This window comes from Oryctolagus cuniculus, chromosome 1 (genome assembly GCF_964237555.1).
Source record: "Oryctolagus cuniculus chromosome 1, mOryCun1.1, whole genome shotgun sequence".
Taxonomy (NCBI): Eukaryota; Metazoa; Chordata; class Mammalia; order Lagomorpha; family Leporidae; genus Oryctolagus; species Oryctolagus cuniculus.
Genome location: NC_091432.1, coordinates 203,524,493 through 203,542,270, shown reverse-complemented (window position 1 = coordinate 203,542,270; position 17,778 = coordinate 203,524,493). Strand labels below are relative to the sequence as shown.

The window sequence follows — 17,778 nt, the reverse complement described above, 5'->3', positions numbered from 1 at the left end:
TGTTGGAAGAAATTCATCCTTTTTAAGTGATTGCATTATTTATTTATTTATTTGAAAGTCCAAGTCACACACACACACACACACACAGAGACAGAGACAGAGACAGAGAGAGATCTTCTATTTGCTGGTTCACTCTTCAAATGGCTACAACAGCTAGGGCTGGGCCAGGCCAAAGCCAGGAGCATACATCTGGGTCTCCTGTGTGGGCGGCAGGGGCCCAAGATTTTGGGCCATCTTCTGCTGCCTTTCCAGGCCATTAGCAAGAATCTGGATTGGAAATGGAGAATCTGGGACTTGAACTGGTGCTCATATTGCCAGCATTGCAGGCAGTGGCTTAACCCACTACACCACAATGTTAGCCCTAGAAATTCATCCTTTCAGGTGGTTATCTATCACTCAATTGACCTTTCCCAATCTAATTCTCCTGTTGGATTTCCAAATATAGCAAAAGCCTACTCATTTAGCTTTTGAATCTTAGCTGTTGAGGAATATTAAAAGAATTCTCCAAGGTCCAGGCAAGAGGAAAGTTCAGTAATAACATTTATCTGTGACAGATTGTTTTCCAAAGATAGCCACAAGAATAACTCCGATTCCACATATTCTTTTATTTCAAAGCGACTTTGGCTGTCCCCCATAGGGAATTATGAGAGTCTTCTCCCCTGCAATCTGGGCAGGGTTGTGACTTTGGAAGAAGTGAGGCTATGTGATTTCCAAGGTAAGAAGAGAGAAAGTGGTCATATTCTTGCTTGGCTTTCATGGTAGGCTCACATTTGGAACCAAGTTGCCGTGCTGTGAGGACACCCAAACTAGCTCATGCAGAGATACCACATGGAGAGGTCACTTGCGCTTTTTCCAGCCAATAGCCCACTGAAGTCCTAGTCACAGCCAGCAACAACTGTGAAGACACCTCCAGATGATTGCAGTCCCAGTCAAGTACTCCCAGCCTTCAAGTCTTCCCAGCCAAGGCCCAGACATCAGAGAGCAGAAACAAGCCACCCCTACTATGCTTTGTGTAAATTCCTGATCCATGGAAACATGAGCATCCTGAAATTATTGCTTTATGCCAGATTTTTAGGGTGGTTTGTTATACAGCAATAGCAATGGAAACAGTATCTTATTGAGTATGTTCCTCACAGATTTTGAATAAGTATCCTAAATTAGGTGCAGTTTCAACTCCTCCCTACCTAATATATAAGTATTTTGTCATCCTGTGGCTTCTCCTTTAATCAGAGCTTAGGCAGCCTTCATCTCCTCCATTTCTGAGAGCCTTATCTCTGGAATCCCAGAAGCCCCACCGTTAATCTACAAAGACTACTACTCCATTTCTCTCAGAAGATGTAGGCCTTCATTGTAAGGACTTCTGCCTAACTCAGTGCTGGCCTGTTTCTTACATTGTCTATCCTTGACTTTCATTCCAACATCTGCCCCTGCAAAGTCACATTGTCTTGGGACAAGGGCAGTGGGAATTCTGACTGCTTCTGAAGAAAGTCCCACCTACCCACAGGAGTAGGGCCTCACCTTCTGATTACAACAGACAGTTGTGTCATTGGTGGGCCCATATTAGTATTTTCTAGAATATTCAGCCTAAATTACAAGATAATAACAATATCTACACTTGTTCTGATATTACTATGTGTTAAACAATGTGCTAATTTCTCTCAATATACTTTTTTAAGATTATTTTGTTTATTTTAAAGGCAGAGTTACAGAGAGAAAGGATAGAGAAAGAGAGATGTATCTTCCATCTGCTGATTCACTCCCCAAATATCTCAATGGTCAGGGCTATGTCAGGCTGAAGCCAGGAGCCAGGAGCTTCTTCTGGGTCTCCCACATGGGTGCAGGGTTACAAGGACTTGGGTCAACTTTTACTGCTCTCCCAGGCACATCAGCAGGAAGCTGGATCAGAAGTGGAGCAGCTGGGACTTAAACCAGCACCCATATGGGAAGCCAGAATCACAGGCAGCGGCTTTACCTGCCATACCACAGCGCCGGCCTCTTTCCATATGCCTTTCATTCTTTCAACAAACATTTCCTCTTTCCCATTTTAAGAGGAGGAAAGTGAAGAACAGAAATGTTCAGTAATTTGTCCAAAGCAGCACAGACCACAAATGGAAGAGGGGAATTCAGAGGGCAGTAGTCTAACTCTAGAGCCCACACTCTTAACCACATGTCCCATGGACAGGACATCAAAGAGCCAGCAGGCATCGAGCTCAGCCCCAGTGTTTTTAAAGGTGAAGGTGAAGATTTTACTTATATGTTGCTCCTACCTCTCTCTTCCTCACCGCTTCCCATTTCTGCACACAGGAGCACATATGTCTCGGGAATAATGAACTGTTTCTAGATATAAAAGAGCTAGTTTAATTCTGCCCAGAGAAAATAAGCATTTCTCTCAGCAAAGTAACAAAGCCTGTAGATGCATAGCTCTGGCTGCTAAAACCTAGCTAGGACACTTTATATCATAGCATAGTCACTTAGCTTTTTAGGTATTTAGATTACATCATAGATCTTTCCAAGAACACTAGGTAGGTGCTTATTTTATATTTCTGTAACTAAAGGGCCAATTCAGGGTTTTATCCCCTTAAAACAAAGAGCAATCTGTCTTAAAGTATCTTCTTGTTGGCAGAAACTGCTTCCTGCTCCCCAATAACAGTGTTTTACATTGTTTCATTTGCCAATATAATTGAGGTTTAGTGGACTTCCGGGGAGCAGCCATAGATATTGCTCTAGGGCTTCTATTTGCAACTGCACTCAGCACTTTGACTTATTCTTAGTAGAAGCCCATTTCTTCCATGCAGGGATGAGGAATGGATGTTCTACTAAAAATTCCATGGGACTAGTGGAAGAGGCTTTATGTTACAAAATTATATCTTAAAACTTAATAAAATCCCATTTAAATACCTCTGTGCTTCTAGAATTTTTGGTTAGAAATATCTGTAAACTTGACCCCACTTTTCCCTCTTCAATCAATTGGTCATAAGGAACACCATATGAGGTCATAAGTACAGATTGAGAGAGAAGCATTGTAGCAGAAGAAGAGTTCATAAAAATGTGAGCCACTTGCTCATGCAATTTATTTTTGTCTTCAGGACTTTTTTAAGCCTGATCTCATGCATACCACTCCCCCAGTGTAGCTTGTTGGATCAGACATCACTCACTTAGCGATGGTCAGCAAAGTCAGGTTTCTCAGTCCACTTGGTTCAAGCTGATTATATTTTGTCATTTCCACCTTGGGAAGAGAAGTGCATTGTTTTTACACAATGCCTTTTTCATCATCATGGCATCCCATACAGCCTTTTTTATGACCGAGGAACTCAAATTTTACAGAGAATGAGTATAGCATTAGTCTTCCAATGACCTGGCAGCAGCTGGCCTGATAGAACTTTGTAATAATCTTTTGAAAAGTCAGTTTAGTACTAGATGAGTGACAAAGCTCATTAGTTGAATCATGTTGTATAGAAACATGGTCTTGTTATTGTTGGGAAAATTAAATATGATTAAAAAAGTTTATGTGAATACCGAGTTTACAAGAAGTAGATTTTGCTGTGTCAACGTGGGTAAAATGAGAAATACATTTCCTAGAATTTTATATTTTTGTTGATTTTCAGTAGAGTTGGCCAAGAGAGGAAGTTGTGCTAGATTTGAAAGACAAAAGTGAAGCAGTTACTGTTATTTTCTGAAGGTGGTTGTGACCATTTGTGATGATAGGTACAGAGGTGCCCAGTAGGTCCATCTTGTAGTTTCTCTCCCATTAATGTTAAACATGTATTTCCTATCTTTAAAAACATCTCTTTGGGTCTTATGCTCCCTTTCATACTACCCTTTCATGCAACCCTTGTCTATTTTCTCCTTTCTCCTCAATGTTCTGTTCCTTCCTTGGCTGCCTCTTTCCCCTTAAAACTGCTCTCACTTAAAACTTCCCCTTAAAACTGCATCTCTCTGTGCTCCTTCCTTCTGGATTTCCATTTCTATTATATGTTGATGGCTCTCAGAAATACACTTGCATATAACCAGATGTCTCCTCTGAGTATCAGCCTTGCATATCCTGTAGTCTACTTAACAGCCTCTCCCTGGACAGCAGATGGGCACAGGTCAACAAGTCTGTAACTAAACTCATCATATTTGCCCTCAAAACTGTAAATCCTTCCTGTGTGTTGAATAGCACCATCATCCACATAGGTGTCCAAACCAGAAGCCAGGTTTGAAAGCTTCCCACTTGTTTCTCTCCCACTGCCACTCTGCTTAAGTTTCCTTTACCTTTTTCCTGGAGGAGTTCAGTAGTTATTCTTCCTGAAGTTGTGAGGATCCAACAACATAATACAAATGGAATGCATCTGATGAATGTTATGGTTTCTCTTCAGTGTGCATGTGGTCAGTAGGTCTATTTTATGTGAGAAGTTGCAGCCAGTAATGGGTTAAAATGAACAAAAGAAGCACACTTGCACAACAGTGGTCATTTTTAGTGTGTTAGACCTGATGGCAATGTTGTCCACTCCGCAAGTATTTATTAATTTCCTACTATGCACTTGGAATTGTGCCTTCAGGAAAAGCTTCCAAGGCATTGATTCACTGTGCTTTTTCCACAGCAGTTTGACATTTAGGGGATATAGAGATGAAAAGTTTTTATGGAGCACTCAGTTTTCTTAAGTCACTACCCATTGGCTCAGATGATGTCTCACATGGGCCCACCTATTGCTCAACTCCTCCCATAGACAGGGCTGCAGTGAAGTTCCTTCCAGAGCCCATTATTTTCAGAGAATAAATTGAGCCTGGGGTCTGTGGGGAGTACCCATTTCAAAGTCAATCTAGAGACATATGTAGACTGTTGTCTAGATGCAAGGATTCTTTTCGGGTGACACATAGGAACCACCTCTTTGAGACCTGAATTAAATTGCAAGCAATCTCAGTAATGAATTCAGCCTAAAGCTCAACCCATTCCCAGAACCTCTGGTTAATTATGAGAAGAAAACCTATTTATTCTGGGACATCACCACATTGGGATAAATTCCTGGAAGCCATCAGAAAAGCCAAGGGAAGATCTTTCTCAGAGTCTTCCCTGGATTTCTGAGAAAGAAGTGTTTCATGTTCAGTCTGTCAATTTGCTTTTAGTTTCAGTCCATTGGATTTGTCCCTTATTTAATTCTCTTTGAGCTAAGGTCTTCCTGTTTGTCCAGGGGCCTGGGTCTCCTATGAGAGACTAAGTCAACCCCTCTCCTGTCTTCTTTGGATACCATCTTTCCCTGAGCACTTTCTTATATTTACATTTTACAAAACTCTTTCCACATGTTTTAGTTCCCTTAATCCTAATAGCAACACAGAGAGGGCTATAAAGAACTCGAGGCTCAGAGAAGTTACTTATCCATGATCACACAACTTTTTCTTTTTCTGTTTTTAAAGGTTTATTTAAGGCAAAATTGCAGAGAGAGAGAGAGAGAGAGAGAAAGAGAAAGAGAGAGACAGAGAGAATGTGTCTTCCACCGAAAGGCAGAGGCAGAGAGGTTGGTCGGTCGGTCTTCCATCCACTGATTCACTCCCCAGGTGGCCGCAACAGCTGGAGCTGTGCCAATCCGAAGCCAGGAGACAGGAGACTCTTCTAGGTCTCCCACAGGGGTGCAGGGCCCAAGGATCTGGGCTATCCTCCACTGCTTTCCCAGGCCATAGCAGAAGGCTGGATCGGAAGTGAAGCAGCTGGGACTTGAACTGGCGTCCATATGGGATGACAGCACTGCAAGGAGGTGGCCTCACCTGCTATACCACAGCGCCAGCCCCTGATCATACAACTTTTTTTTTTTTTCCAAACAAATAAACGCATCTTTATTAAAAATGAGGAATAAAATGGCGCTGACTCAGCACAAGGCCTGCAAGCTGCCAGGTGCAGTCGGAGCCCAACGAGCACACATTCGATCATACAACTTTTAACAGTCCTCACAAAGAACCCAGATATTTGGACTCTCATCCTCTTCCCATCTTTTCTCCCTGTATCCATCTGGTGTCCAGAGGAATTTCTCCTTGAGCCATTGCCAAATTATTCTGAAATAATAATAAAAGGAACAGTGAAGGTTCCACAGGTGATTGGCCTGGTTGTGTGGACCCATGGTGGCCCCCATAAGCCAGAGCCCCCAGGAGTCCTATTAAGAGCAAAGGAGTGCAGGAGAAGGTCTTTGGAGGCAGTCGCTCTCAACTGGGGCTGCACATTAAAATCGCCTGGGGAGCTTTACAAACATACTGAATCCTGGGTCCCAGCCTCAGAGATGTTGATTTAATTTCTGTTTGGGCAGACTGGCCATTTATGTATTTAAAAGCTCTCCAGGTGATACTAATAAGAAACTAAGATTGAGAAACAGTGCCTGAGGGCTTCCACCATTTACTTCTTCTTTGTAGGACTTGTGGACTCATTCTTCTTACTAAATGCTTATGACATCAATCATACACAGTCACTGAATAAAAATCTAGAAAGTACAAATTCATCTTTGGAGATTAATCCTCAGAGAAATAAATATGATGTATGATTTGATTATATCTTTCCAAAATTTTTCTACTTAAATACACATAAATAAGTAAACCTATACTCTATCTTTAATCAAAAATAATACACAAGCACATACTGCTATGTGATATGCCCTCCATCTATGTCATTTTCCCATATCTATAAATTTAAACTTATGCTATTTTCAACAGCTTTATAGCATTCCATTGTATGACCTAAGGAGTTTTCTTTTTATCTCTATATCCACTTGCTTTTAGACAAGACATTTGGAAAATCAGATTGTTGTCAATCCTCTTGGCATCTGAGCTCTAATTTATATGGAAGAGTTACAGTTAATTGAAGAGTACACTAATTTGGAGAAAGTATTTTTAAGGGAAGTTTGGAAACTTTTCACATCCTAACCCTAAATAATATTAAAGAATAAAAGAAACTCTTGGTGCTACAAGCCTGTGGGTTCCATCACGTCTTCAGTTTTTTTCATCTTTTCTCACATTAAGACTATTCATCTTGGGGGGGGGGCAGTGCAGTGTTGTGGCACAGTGGGTTAAGCTGCCACTTGCTATGGATTCAAGTCCCAACTGCTCTGCTTTTGATCCAGCTTCCTGCTAATATGCCTAGGAAGGCAGTAGAAAATAGTCCAAGTACTTGGGTCCCTATCACACATGTGATAGGGAAGCTACTAGTTTTGGCCAGGCTCAGCCTTGGCTGTTGCAAGTATTTGGGGAGTGAAGTAGTGATGGAATATCTCTCCCACTTTTTCTGTCACTCCTTGAATACATAAATAAATCACAAAAAAAGAAAAAAAAACTAGACAATTGCCTAGGTGAATTCATTTGGGGAGTTTATTAAATAATGCTAGAGGGGCCAGTGTTGTGGCACAGTAGGTTAAGCCTCTGCCTGCAGTACCAGGATCCCATGTGGGTGCTGGTTCAGGTCCCAGCTGCTCCACTTCTGATCCAGCTCCCTGCTGATGGCCTAGAAAAGCAGTAGAGAATAGGCCAAGTGCTTGGGCCCCCGTACCCATGTGGGAGACCTAGGGGAGGCTCCTGACTCCTGTCTTTGCATCAGCCCAGCACCGGCTGTTGCAGCCTTTTGGGGAGTGAACCAGCATATGAAAGACCTCTTTTTCTGTCTCTCCCTTTCTCTGTCTGTAGCTCTGCCTCATAAATAAATAAATAAATAAATAAATAAATCTTTTTAAAAAATGGAGCAGAGCTAAAAGATCAGTTTATCAAAAATGATGCTAGAAATAACAACTAACATTTTCAATTAAAGAGGATAATTCTAATGTAAAAATAATTAGCTATCATTTATTAAATATCTTTATTGAGAACCAATTTGTCAGGCACTGAAATAGACATTCAATACAGTCTTCTATTTGATATCCTTCATAAAGTCTATATATAGTAGCATGATTATACCTGTTTTACAGATGAGATGGCTAAAGCTCAATGAATTGCTTGGGTTCACCTATTAAAACTAGATTTTTAAATATGGTTCATGTCAAGGTCTTACTCAGCATTTTATCTCAGAGCCTACCTCAGTGACATGCACTGTACCTAGCAAAGGGTAAGGATTTGGTACATAGTAGCTGGATGCAGAAATTTTTTTAAATTTATTTGAAAAGCAGAGAGAGAAACAGAGAGGGATAAGGAGAGCAAGAGGGAGAGAGAGAAAGAGATCTCCGATCTGTTCATTTGTTCCCCAGAGGCCCACAATAGCCAAGGCTGGTGGTGAAAAGCTAAGCATAAGAAACTCGATTCAGGTCTCCTGCATAGGTGGCTGGGGCCCAAGTACTAGAGCCATCTAGTACTTGCTGCCTTCCATGGTGCACATTAGCAGGAAGCTGGAACGGAGAGTGGAGCTGGCACTATGGTATCAGATGGAGCTGTCCCAAGTGGTATCTTTTTATAAAAAAATTATTTATTTATTTATTTAAGAGGCAGAGTTACAGACAGAGAGGGAGAGACAGCCAGAACTCTTCCATCATTGGTCCATTCCCCAAATGTCCACAATGGCCAGAGCTGGGACAACCCGAAACCAGGAGCCAGGATTTTCTTTTGGGTCTCCCACGCAGCTGCAGGGGACCAAGCACTTGGGCCATCTTCCACTGCTTTCCCAGGCCCTTAGCAGAGAGCTGGATCAGAAGAGGAGCATCTGGGACACAAACCAGCACCATACTGGATGCCAGTGCCGCAGGTAGAGGCTTAATCTACTTATTAAGTGCCGGCCCCTCCAAGTGGTATCTTAACTACCATGCCAGACGCCCACCCCTGATAAAAGACCAATGAAATCAAATGCTGTTTCATTAATTCATATTGCCTTTGGCTGATGCAGAGGTGCTCTCTCCAGAGGAGACTTGCTTCCTGGACCTTCATTCTCCAGCAGTGATTATTCACATCATAGTGATTTGGTGGCTCATAGAAACATCCCTAAATTCTTTTCATTCTCTAAGGCAGTGGTTCTTAAAATGTGGTCCTTGGCCCAACAGCATTGGTGTCACTTATGAACATCGTTAGAAATGTAGATTCTTGAAGTTGGCATGGTGGTGCAGTGAGTTAAGCCACTGCCTGTGATGTTAGCATCCCATATTAGTGCTGGGCTCAAGTTCTGTCTGCTCCACTTCTGACCCAGCTTCCTGCTAATGTGCCTGGAAAAGCACCAGAAGATGGACCAAGCACTTGAAACCCTGCCACCCACATGGAAGACCTGGATGAAACTCCTGGCTCTTGGCTTTGGCCTGGCCCAGCCCTGGCTGTTGTGGCTATTTGGAGATTAAACCAGCAGATGAAAGATCTCTATCTGTATCTCTCTTGCTCTCTCTCTGTAATTCTGCCTTTCAAATAAATAAACAGATATTTAAAAAAAAAGAATCCTTAGACCCCACTCCAGACCACTGAACATAATTTCTGGGCACACAAGTATCAATAAACCTTGTCTTTGTAAGCTTTCCAGATGATCTCAGTGAATGTTAAAGATAAACATTAAAGGTTGAGAACCACAAGGAATAAATGAATTCCTTCTTGTCCAGAGACTGATAGTAGTAGTTTAGCTTGGATGAATGGATGGAAGAGCCATTTACAGAGATTGGGAAGACAGGAGGAAGAAGTTTGGAGAGAGGTTGTAGATTTGGGTCTGATATATTGAATTTGGAACACATTTGTGATACCCAGATAAAGACATCTGGAGCCATCTACAGCCTGCAGGTCTAGAGTTCAGGAGAAAGGATTGAGCTGGAGTTACAGATGTGGGAGCGGTGATTGAAGCCAGGTATAGCCTTCTCAGTAGATAGTGGGAAACATTAGTATAGAGGAGGGCCATTGACATACTCTAATGGCATTATTTTAGGAGGTTAAAAGAGGGGAGCTCAGAGAAAGAAGATCCTGAGGACAATTCTTTTTCCTTGTGAGTGACTTGCACTGGAATGTTTGTCTCAGCCTCCCCTCTGGATTATAAGCTCCTTAAAGGCAGGGACTGTGTAAACTTTAGTAAGTCCCTCAAATAAAAATACATTGCTGTACAGTCTGTGAATAATTAGTGAATTCCTGCCAGGATTCTGCTTTGAAGAAATCCAGTGTGACCAGAGCCACCAGTAAGATATGTCTCCTCAAATCATTTATATAATTTCCCAAAGGACATAGTAGCAGATTAAAAGTGAGAGAATAAATAAAGGGCATCATGTGTAATCCACTGATATCCATGCTAATCACATTAATCAGAGTGAATTAATTATACCTGAAAACAGATGCAAAGTTAAATTCCTTAGAAAATCAATTCATTAAACTCATATTGGAATGCATAGTCAACAGCCCCCATGTTTAGAAACTATCAGCATGATTTGTGGCAACTTCTGATTTACTAACGAAACTGCTTAAAACATTTTTAAAGGCAATTACAATTACTGTCTGGCATTTGATGGAAAGAAATCTTGTCAGCATTGTCCCTTGTGTGTCAACTGTCACAGTTTTCTAAAAATTTTGAGGTGAAAAATAGGCAGGCTCTACTATTTGCTAGCCTCGATTAGGGTTAATTCAATGTGTGTCTGCAAATAATAGTGTTTAATGTAATCTCGCTAATTACAGATAAAATGCATTTTCAGTCATGCTCATCACTGACAGTATTTTGGGATAAGTTAAACTGACAGCTGCTTTCTAAAAGAAAGAAAAAAGCAAATCTTCCTTGGGGGTTATGTTGGCTCTTGCTCTCTCTCTCTCTCTCTCTCTCTTGCATTGAAGTTCAGAAAAAGATGAAACTAGACACTTTAGCTCTGGATGCCAACTTTGGAAATCATGACATAGTCTATCTCTTGGGAACTTGATATATTTTTCATTTCCCACCCCCTTCAATGAATGTCTAACTTGAATTCACTCAACAAAAAATTTTCTAAAGATTTCCAGTAAACCAGACACTGTTCCAGGCACCAAGGAGATCAAGGAGAAATTACTCTCTGAAACCTGCCCCCATAATCGGATACTCACAGTGATGCTACACTCAGCCCCTCCAGAGCAAAATTGTTCAAGTCACATTTTCAAGGGTCAGTGCGTGTTTCTCCTCAACCACAGCTGACTGGACCAGGACATCTAATCTACAGGTGTCCAAGCATCTACAGTGTGGTCTGTCATGAAAAACTGAGCTAGACCAGTCACATTTTCTCTTTCAGAAATACTAATTGGAAAACACTGAATTAGATAGATGGTTAGGGGTGGAGGTGATATAGTAAGAGAAAGAAACCATAAGATAGAAAGAATGAAGACCTTGAGGGGGCAGATATCATTAGTTCTGTGAAGTTATGAGAAAGCAAAAACAGGGCCTCATTAACTTTGAATGAATAAAGAAATGAATAGGAACAAGTAATTGTGATCTTAGATGTCTTTTGTTATTGTTGTTGTTTTGGTAGCCTCAAGTGATTCACACTGAATCACTATCATTAAATTTTTTTTTTCTTACCTATGCTACAGATGAGCCAGGTTTCTTGCATCCTGTGTGTTCCCATTGGTTGTTGTGTGACTTTGAGTAACGGAAAAACTCAAAAATAACATTGGTTTAAGATTTCTCTTAATATTTCCTTAAATAAACATTTCTGTCTCATAGGAAGTCTAGTTACCAGGAATCTAGAACAGATAGGGTAGCTCTGCTCCACAAAGCTCTCAAGGACTCAATTCCTCTCAGCTTGCTTTTCTATAGACCTCAGTAGGAGATACTCTTATCGCCATAGTCTAATGTGGCATCCATGTTTCATATGTAAAGATAGCAAGAGGAATAGGTAGAAAGGGTAAAAATCACCAGCTGTTGCTCTAGATAAGTTTCTGGAACCCACAAAGTCTTATCTGTGATGTTTGGGTAGGAATTGTGGGGAAATTATGAGTTCAGTTTCTGGAGCAATACAGGGAAGAAGATGACCATGGCAGTAGAGCAAGAAAACCCATTAACAGAGCTAATCAATCAGAAAGAAAGCCTTGGGGCTGGTGCTGTGGCACAGTGGGTTAAACTGCTTCCTGTGACGCCAGCATCCATATGGATGCTGATTCAAGTCCATATGCTCCTCTTCTGATCATGCTTCCTGTGACTGGGAAAGCTCTGAAAGAAGGCCCAAGTCCTTGGGCCTCTGTACCCATATGGTAGACCCCGATAGAGTTCCAGGCTCCTGACTGGGGCTGGCCCAGCCCTGGCCATTGCAGCCATTTGGGGAGTGAGCCAGAAGGTGGAAGATCTCCATCCCTCTTTGTTCTCTCCCTCTCTCTCTATAACTCTGCCTTCCAAATAAATAAATAAGTCTTAAAAAAATAGGGGGAGCCTGGAGTCAGAGCTAGTGTAAAAATGGGCAGAATTTACAGATTATTTTGATAAAGTCTTTGGACTTCCCTCTTTGTGTAATAGAGTTCAAAACAGTCCCTTCAAATCCTAAGGAGAGGAAGCCCCGGCTAACCCATGGGTTACAATACAAATCAGATAGTCCATGGCCAGACTGACATACAAGCCTTTCTAAAATATCAGTCATCATGATGCTTCCTTGACTTTCTCCAAGGTTATATTTCCACATACAGAGCCACTGTCTGGGCCAGACAATGGTACTGCTGTTTCTAAAAGGCCACTATCAAATGCCATCTGAAAGAGGGAGTGGTATATAAAACATAGTGTCCAGATTTCTAGCCTTAAAAAGGATGGAAATCACGTCATCTCGGAGGGGGGGGGGGGCTGAAAAGGAAAAGAAACCTGTTCTGAAAGGTAAGGAGGATAGGTTGTTCTGAGCATATTAATTTTGTTCTATAACAAAGGTATAAACTACATTAAGATGTCATCTTATAATCATTGGATTAGCAATAATAGAAATTCGTGATAACTCCAAGTGTTGGGAAACATGTAGAACAGTAGAAACTCTCACTAGCCTAGAGAAAATCTTGCCTGTGTTTTTGTTTCCTGTTAAAGATTTCCTTAATTTATTTGAAAGGTAGCATGACACAGAGAGAGAGAGAGAGACAGAGAGACAGAGAGAGAGACAGAGAGAGAATCTTCCATCCCATGGTTCACTCCCCAGTGGCCACAACAATTGGCCACTGGGCCAGGCTGAAGCCAGGAGCAAGGAATTCCATCTGAGTCTCCCACATGGATGACAGGGGCCCAAGTGCTTGGGCCCTGCACCCCATGGGAGACCAGGAGAAGCACCTGGATCCTGCCTTCAGATCAGCGTGGTGTGCCGGCCACAGCGCGACGGCCGCGGCGGCCATTGGAGGGTGAACCAACAGCAAAGGAAGGTCTTTCTCTCTGTCTCTCTCTCACTGACCACTCTGCCTGTAAAAAAAAAATAAATAAATAAATAAGCAGAAGGAGGACATACAATGATAATAAAAAGTACAGTATATTAGATACATGAACCAGAAACATAGTCATTTCTTATCAGTTCTAAGCATTATGTACTATATTTCATTTTATGTGCTGTACTTTTACATAACTAGCACCACAGTAGATTTGTTTACACCAGCATCAGCATAAACATGTGAGTGATGCATCATGCTAAGATGTTTTGATGATTCCAACAGGTATGACATCAGTAGGCAGCAGAACTTTTTCAATTCTATTATAATCTTATGGGACCACTGTTGTATACGTGGTCCACCATCCATGGAAATGTTGTTAAGGGGCATATGACTGCAACTAAAAACATCTTTGTGTAATTCTAAGCAATTGATTTAATACTAGCAGAAAAAAATGAGCAAGAATGGAGCAGTCGGTGGGAAGAAATGAAGGTTTTGGGAATGAATGGCAGAAAGAGTGTTAGAGACATATGCAAAGGGCAAGATGAAGTCCAGGCTCCTAGGGAAAAAACAGCTCCAAGATGAGCAGAGATTGCCTGGTTGTTTGCGTTGTTTCAGCATCTTACAGCTGCCGCAAAGAAAGATCTTAGGGGCAGTGCTTTTGGTCTTTGTGGGTTTGGTGAAAGTGCCCAGAAAGGGAAAGAAAGTTGGTTGTTGAATGTGAAGAAGGACAATTTGGACTTCGTGTGGAAATTTTAAATCACTTGGAAGTTGGGAGATTGGATGGAAGCAGGGAACACTTTTTTTTTTTTTAACTCTTATTTAATGAATATAAATTTCCAAAGTACAGCTTATGGATTACAATGCCCCCCCCCCATAACTTCCCTCCCACCCGCAACCCTCCCCTTTCCCACTCCCTCTCCCCTTCCATTCACATCAAGATTCTTTTTTTTTTTTTTTTTTTTTTTTTTTTTTTGGACAGGCAGAGTGGATAGTGAGAGAGAGAGAGAGACAGAGAGAAAGGTCTTCCTTTTCCGTTGGTTCACCCTCCAATGGCCGCCACGGCTGGTGCACTGAAGCAGGCACACCTCAGCCGGCACACTGCGCTGATCCGAAGGCAGGAGCCTGGTGCTTCTCCTGGTCTCCCATGGGGTATAGGGCCCAAGCACTTGGGCCATCCTCCACTGCCTTCCTGGGCCACAGCAGAGAGCTGGCCTGGAAGAGAGGTAACCGGGAAAGAATCCGGCGCCCCGACCGGGACTAGAACCTGGTGTGCTGGCGCCGCTAGGTGGAGGATTAGCCTAGTGAGCCGTGGCGCCAGCCACGATTCATTTTCAATTCTCTTTATATACAGAAGATCAGTTTAGCATATATTAAGTAAAGATTTCAACAGTTTGCACCCACATAGAAACACAAAGTGAAAAATACTGTTTGAGTACTAGTTATAGCATTTAATCACAATGTACAGAACATTAAGGACAGAGATCCTACATGAGGAGTAAGTGCACAGTGACTCCTGTTGTTGACTTAACAAATTGACACTCTTGTTTATGGCATCAGTAATCACCCTAGGCTCTTGTCATGAGTTGCCAAGGCTATGGAAGCCTTTTGAGTTCACCGACTCTGATCATATTTAGATAAGGTCGTAGTCAAAGTGGAAGTTCTCTCCTCCCTTCAGAGAAAGGTACCTCCTTCTTTGATGACCTATTCTTTCCACTGGGATCTCACTCACAGAGATCTTTCATTTAGGGTGTTTTTGTTTTTTTTTTTTTTGCCAGAGTGTCTTGGCTTTCCATGCCAGGGAACACTTTTGAGGGACTGCATAATAATTAAAGTCCACTCTGAAAGTAGAGAATGTATGGCTTAACCTGCTGCACTACAACACCTGCTGCAAGAATGTTTGTGTTTGGGGGTGGAGGGCGCATCAGAAAGGGACTCCAAAATGGAGCAGGGCTTTGTTATTACAAGGATTTATGGCTGGTGAGGGACATAATTTGAACACTGTGGAGACAGAATAATGGGACCTTGTGGAGTTAAGGAGTTTGAAGAATTAAGACAGGTGATAAGTTTTATAGGAAGAAAAAATGAGATTGAATCAGAATATTGGCTAGTAGCTATGGTGCTCTGGTAGACTTCTTACCATTTGCTAATGAGCAAGGATCTGGGGTTAAATGACCTCTGTGTTCTGGGAAGGAGAATGAGTTGAATGGCTAAGCTCCAGGAAGGCAGTCAGGGGTGGTAGAGCCATATTGCGTGTGCTCAAATCCCATTCACTAGGGATCTAGGGTTAGGAACTTAACCTCTGTGAGCCTCTTTCTCCATTTTCAGACTGGAGATAGCAACATCTTAGAAGTAGCAGTCATTAAATGAGACCAAGGGTGAATGTGTTTAAAAGAGCATCTGGCACACACGGTACATGCTTATTGAATGTTAGGTCTCTGTTGTCTTCCCCTCAGATCAAATGCCTTTAAAGACCCCACATGGGTGATGGCTAGGACCACAGTAGGCAATCAGGGCACTGGTGATCCTGGGATCACTAATGGAGCCATGAAGTGGGTCTCAGACACAGATAGGAAAAGCAAAACAGAAGTGACAGTGAGCTTACACAGGGCACACAGAACACAGAAGTATTGCCTAGGTCAATGTCACCGTGCAACTGAGACAACATTGAAGAAGGATTTTGTTCATGGTGAGGGATGTTAAATAATAGAAGGCACGAAAATCCCCCTTTGAAACTTGATGAGATTTTCAGCCAGCTGGGCTCAAAGAAAAGTATTTGGACAAGTATTAAGCCTCTTAGATTTTAGTCCTTTCAGTTTTTAGCTAAGCCTTAGAACAAAGGTTTTTGAATATCCTTGCCTGTGAAGCAGCTTCAGGTGCCTCCTGAAACAAACAAAAAAAATGGTAAGACTCTGAAATCAGTGCTGAAGGAGATAAACCCAAATAAACACATATTAAAGGTTATTCTTGGAAAGCCCTGAAATCATACTTAAGCCCCAAACCAACTAAATTAGTGAAAAGGATAGAAAGCATGATATCCAAAAGATATTTAAATACCCATCTTCACAGCAATGTAATCCACATAGCCAAGAGGTAGCAGCAAGTGAAATGAGTATCAGTGGATAAATGAATACACAAAATGTGGTATATTTATAAAATGGAATATTATTCAGCCTTAAACAGGAAGGAAATTCGTTTAAAAATTATTTGTATATTTGAAAGGCAGAGGGAAAAAGGTAGACAGACAGCAAGGGCTACCATTCACTGGTTTATTCTCCAATGCCTGCAACATCCAGTGTTGGGCTGGGGCCAGGAGCAGGAAATTTCATCTAGGACTTCCATGTGGGTGGCAGGGATCCAACTACTTCAGCCATCACCTGCTGCCTCCAAGGGTCTTCACTGGCCAGAAGCTGGAATCAGGAGCCAAAACTGAGAATTGAACTCAAGCACCTTAATATTGGGGACTCTAATGTGGGGATATGCAGTACAGGCATCCTTAACTGCTAGGCCAAATGACCACCCTAGGAAGGAAATTCCGACACATGCCACAGTACAACATGGATAAACCTGAGCATATTATGCTAAGTGAAATAAGGCATTTATTCAAAGATAAATACTATATGACCCATTTATATAAATAGTCAAATTCATAAATAGTCAAATTCCTGGAAACAGAAGGTAGAATGGCAGTTGCCAGAAGTTGTGGAATGGGGAAATGGGACATGTTTAATGTATATAGTTAAGTTTTGCAAGATATAGACTTGTTGCACAATAATGTGAATTTACTTAATACTACTTATACTTGCTGTACACTTAAAAATGTTTAAAATGACAAATGTGGGGGAAGGTGTTTGGCCTAGCAGTTAAAAGCCTACATCCCATATCAGAGTACCTGGATTTGAGTCCTAACTCCACTCTGGATTCTAACTTCCTGCTAATGCATACCTTAGAAGGCAACAGGTGACAGCCTGAATAGTTGGGTCCCTACCATCCATGTGGGAGACTTGGCTTGAGTTCCCAGATATCAGGTAGAGCTTGGCAGGCCTTTGTGGGCATTTGTGGGGTGAACCAGCAGATGGGAGCTCTGCTTGCCTGTATCTCTTCCTCCCTGCCTCTCAAATTAAAAAAAAAAAAAAAAGAAAAGAAAAAAGGCTAATTTTATGCTATGTGCATTACAATTTTTTAAAAGGTCAATCAAGTTATCTTCATGTGTTTATCTTCATGCATTTAACTTAAATTCAACTACAAGTAAGTGCCCCTCACTTAGCCCTGACCTTCCTGTCCTTTTCCCAGACAAGAGACTCAACCCTCTCCTTGCTGCCCCTCCTGCCTTTTTTGTTCTTTTTGGCCAGGCACCCATATTTGAATTCATGTGCAAGATGAACTCATATGTGTATCCCTCATTCCTTTCTCATTGTATTTTATAGTTGAAGTAATGAGTGTGCTGTTGAAACGCAGGATGAAGGGTTTGATTCCAGGACCACGTACACACAGTACTTAGATGTCACAGATGTCACCATATGCATAAACTGAAGAAGTCAA

The 17,778-nt window shown here is 41.7% G+C and overlaps 1 long non-coding RNA gene across 3 annotated transcripts in view; it reads left to right on the top strand.

The window, feature by feature from the left end:
• Nucleotides 1–17,778, top strand: part of LOC138844855 (uncharacterized) — a 50,606-nt gene that overhangs the window by 32,041 nt on the left and 787 nt on the right. For 2 of the 3 annotated variants that reach the window (XR_011381223.1, XR_011381221.1), the window contains one exon: nt 638–715. The exons of the other annotated variant lie outside the window; for it this stretch is intronic. This is a non-coding gene — a long non-coding RNA (uncharacterized lncRNA). The remainder of the gene's footprint in view (nt 1–637; nt 716–17,778) is intronic. 3 annotated transcript variants of the gene reach the window in all.